The sequence below is a fragment of the Chrysoperla carnea genome, chromosome 3 (assembly GCF_905475395.1).
Source record: "Chrysoperla carnea chromosome 3, inChrCarn1.1, whole genome shotgun sequence".
In the NCBI taxonomy this organism is placed as follows: Eukaryota; Metazoa; Arthropoda; class Insecta; order Neuroptera; family Chrysopidae; genus Chrysoperla; species Chrysoperla carnea.
In genome coordinates this window covers 86,636,335-86,641,339 of record NC_058339.1, presented here as the reverse complement: position 1 = coordinate 86,641,339, position 5,005 = coordinate 86,636,335, and positions in this window count along the sequence as shown.

The following is a 5,005-nucleotide window of genomic DNA, read 5'->3' as shown; positions in this document are numbered from 1 at the left end:
AAAAATTTGTTTAAAATAGCACCCAGCCTGCGTGTACAGCCTCACTTAGAGAGAGTCTTAGATTTTGAAGAGAGAACGAGCTACACGATTTTACTCGGAATAAAAAACTATTATAAACGATAAAACGGCAACAGCACACAATGTTCTCAAACTTGAACCGGTATTTTCAACTTGATATGTACGCCACGTGCTGTGTAAACCACTTCTTGACCACCAAAAAAAATTTTTACCGTCTACTTAAATTTCTCGATGCGGTTAAAGAAGGTTTTGCTTCAAAAACGTGCGTTAACCTTTCCAAAACATGTTGCTCTCGGTAAACTCTCGCGGATTTATCTTGTGGGCTGAAATAATATAATGGGTGGTAGTAGATCTACCATCTAAGATTTGATGTGACTTTGTTATTTGCTCATTTTCTTTCTTTTAACAAATAATAATGCGTACTTTTGCTGTTGACGCAGGGAAGTTGTTTAAAATATTTTTAAAACTATTATCTACTAATTGTTAAATTTATTGGAACATATTTCATTAGGGATGTGCAATGTTGTTAAATTTTGTTTTGGTATTCGGAATTTTTTTTTTTGCCATTGCAGCTGTTTATAGATTTTAGAAAAATTAGACTGTATATGGAAGTCAAATTAACAGTTAAGATCCCTATATAGAAGAGAATTTGATTGAATTTTTAGATATTAGATGATGGATTTTTTTAATTTGTTTAGTTAATTGATCGTGAAATCATGAATTTTTTAATATTTTTTGTAATTATTTTAATTATATTTTTTATTAATATAAAATGATTTTTAAAAATAGCAATTATCTCTTTAATTTTTTTATAGAAAGAAAATAAATTATAAAAATAACAGGATTCAAAAAAAAATTTTAACTTTGAAAACGTAATAGTATTGACCCAAGACACAAGACCCAATTGACCTATGTTGCTCATTTATAAACTCGACGTCACTTTTTACGGCCTGAGTGCGCTGTAAGAATTTCAGCTTGATATCTTTTTCCGTTTTTGAGTTATCGTGTTGACAGACGTACGGATAATCGAAAATGGACTAATTAGATGATTCTATGAACACCTATACCAAATTTTTTTTCGTAGCATCAATATTTTTAAGCATTACAAACTTGGGACTAAACTTAATATACTATGTATATTTCATATACTTATACATGGTATAAATATATATACCGACTGTAAGCTCGCACATATATTGTATCGTTAAACATATAAAATATATGAAGTAAGATGAGTTTTAAAGGACGTATCTTATGTATAAAACAAAAAGGAAATATGTACTGTGAGTTATGGTGTGTTATGGCTATCTGTTACTGTGTTTGATTGGTATTGTCTGTGGCAACTTCAAATGATGAGTCCTACCGGCTGGGTTCATGTATACACATATAAAATCCCTCTTTGTCTTATACATAAGAACATCCGTAAGAACTTTTCTATAAATTTAATAAAAATGGTTAACGATATGGTTTAGAAACAGTATATATTTTTCAAATTGCCTTAAATTGATTTAAAATTCAGCAATTTTCACAGCTTTAAGCTGTAAAATACTGCTCAAATAATCGAAATCTTCTTAAAATCAACTTTTTCGTGCCGTTGCTATCTCGTATATCATCACGTCCGCTTCTGTTATACTCTATACAGTAAGGTTACTGCTTTTACCGGTCAGTTACGCAAGGTATAAATAACAGTTTTAAATTCATTGAAACTAAATTATTTCTAAAGCAATAATTCATTCTTACTTTTTTTTTTTGTATCTTTATTATTATTTATATAAATTTAGTTAACTGTAAAATGACAGTAATTATAATTACAGCTACTATACAATAAATTTTTTTATTTATTTTTAAACACAGACATACCAACAATAACAAAAAATTGAATAAAAATTGAAATTTATATTATAAATGATCGAAACACATCCATCATAGAAGGTATAATTTCGGCCATTGAACTATTAAATCATTAGACCACTAACTGGGCTGGATTGACTGACCATCGTTGCATTGACTTTTATTAATATTGATGAAAACGAATGAATTGATGATGTTCATCAACATTTCAGGAAATCATCAAGACACAATATTTGAAGTTTTTTTCTTGTATAATAATCATTATAGTCTTATAAATTATATATATTGTTTAAAATATCTTTACTGTCATTTACATCATAAATACTTATTTCGAGCAGCATTGATGCTAAATAATTTTCGCATGTAATTTAATATTTCTTTCAAAATCATGCTGCAATTCATTAATAGTTGCATTCTTGTTTTCATTCTTGAGAACTCTTTATTAATATCTTGTAATTAATGTTTTCAAACACTTAACAAAATTTAAACGCGAAATGTGACAAAAGCCGAAGTTGATTTGTTTCTGTTTGATTTTTACGTCGGTATATCAACAATCATGATTCGAAGCACAGACGACTTTTTATCGAATTTTATACAAAATTAATTATTATATTAAATAAATTCGAGACCCTCTAAAATTTTCAGGATTGATTTAGACTTAGCCCAACTTCATATAAAAAAAATCAAGCCTTTTATCCAAAACTGCCCCGACGCTAGTACATCCTTAAGTATTTCATTTTTAAATGAAATTGCCTTTGATGTGGCTCCATGGTTAATTATTATGCGATTGTACTAGCGATATCCAACAACTTTTGTCTTGGTAATTTCTTACTGTCATTATATTTTAAAATTTAATTGGGTCTCGAACTATTTAAACTACTACTCATATAGTTCAAAAAGTATATGAAAACTACTCATTATATTGTAAAATGAATCAATAATCAAATTACAGAAAACGTATTACAGAAAACGATGTTTACTCGAAGTCTACCAAAAATTAGAAAATAATTATTATTTTCAGTCTAAAATCGATTAAGTTAAACGATTTAATAAGACACGTCTTTCACTTACATGAAATTGAAATCTACTCACAAAAAGTCGGTGTAGATTTAGAAACGAGCGTACCTGTAACAAAAATAAACATTTTTAATATTCATACTTAAAAAATAATACTTTTTCCTTATTTTAAATTTAAAAATAATAGTTTTAATCGACGAATCCATCGATTGATATTTTCTTTTCCTTCTTGTATTAAATCATTGATTACAATTATTTTTAATCCAAATTCAATTTGAGTTTTTGACAAATTCGTATTAGGATATATGTTTTCTCAATCAAGGATTTCAAAGATTTCCCTTGACATTTTATTAAACCAAAGTACACTCTCAATAAATGGTACACATATAGAAAAATGCATTCTAAATAAATCGGAAATAAATCGGAGTATTTTAAAAACTGGTACGATTTACCCAAACTTGTATCAATTCAAGCTATTTCGTTGAAGAGAGCAAATTATTTTTTAACTGTATAGAAAATAGCAACTATAAAAAAGCATCATATTGTTTGGTTTTTTTTCTCTGATGATTTTTATGACTTGTTGCTTGCTAAGGTACTGGTTAATATGACTATGAAGAAACCGTTATATTTTAAGCACTTTTTTGATATTATTAATTTTATTTTTTGTTTTTATGAAAGTGAAAATATTTATAATAATATCATTTTTTTTTTACCATTTGTAAATGTTTTTTAAATGTTTAAAAATATTCATTAGTTATAGTTTGAAGAGATTGTTTAACTTTTAATAACACTTTAGAAAGTATTTGTTGGGATATTTCTTTCCAGATTGATAATATTTTTATGCTGTAACATTAATTCGTTCAACTTTAATATGAAATAAGGTACCAGCGCCTAAGATGGTCTAAGACGAATAAAATATGCATCGTAGACAGACAACTCGAATGTCACTCAAACATTATTAACGTTGCTCTCATAGTGATCTGGCGGAACAAATAAATTATTAATTCTGGACACAGAGACATTCCCGGAAATTGTAAAGCCGACAAGCTTCCTGGAAATGGCACAATGCTGCCGGACACAAGCATCGATAAATATCCGGGAGTTCCATTTGCAAACTGCAAGTTGTTCCTCATTGAGGATATCTTAAAATAGGCCAATCTTAGATGGATGGAGGAACATACTTTTACTACAAGACAGACATGATCTGAGTACAATCGTACGCGTTCCGAAGATCTTAAATCACTTCCAAGGGCCTCCATTAGCAAAGTTGTTGCGGCTATTAAAGGACACTGGTTGGGCGGCAGGTATGCTGAGCGCCTGGGCCTGGCAGTGTATCACGACTACTGCAGGAACTGTGTTAGTGGTGAGGAAGAGGAAACAATGTCTCACCTTTTTTTTTTCACTGCCCAGCTCTTGCCATGAGAAGATGGACTTACTTGAGCCAGCTTAACTTTGACGACCGACAAATGATTCATGATGTAGTGGACGGGGATGGGCCAACCCTTTTTCGGTAACACAACGGACCCTATGGTCAAAATGTGTCCTACCCTAGGATAGCCACTCTAACCTAACCTAACCTAACCTAACCTGCTTTCACAGTCTTGGAAAACCTCCAAATTCTTGAATTTTAGATAGATGATTTCTTGTACCATTATATCTTGCTTTCTTTCACCCTATTAATCGGATGCTCTTGATTTCGCAAAAATTCGATAAAATTTAAATAACAAACAGAACCAACCAAAAATTTTCCCCATTTTCGAATTCTACGTGCTGAAAAACACAAAATTGTAAATTTTGAGAGATGGGGAGTAATAATATTTCATAGGTAGTTTTCTCAAACAAAAATGAGAACGTATGTTAAAACTGAAACTATTATTCCTTCTATTAATAGCGGTTGATTTGTATTGTTTACTATTTCTTGTAATGCCGTATGTTTTTATTGGTGAAAGCTGTCAATCATTTAGTCACGATTCATTTATTTAAATGTTAATTTGTAATCATAAATAAATTACATGTAGATACTTTACAATTACATGTAAGCTCATATAATGTAATTCAAATCATATAGAGAGTTTTCTATCAAGAGTGTCAAAACTGTATTTGAAACATACCATTCATC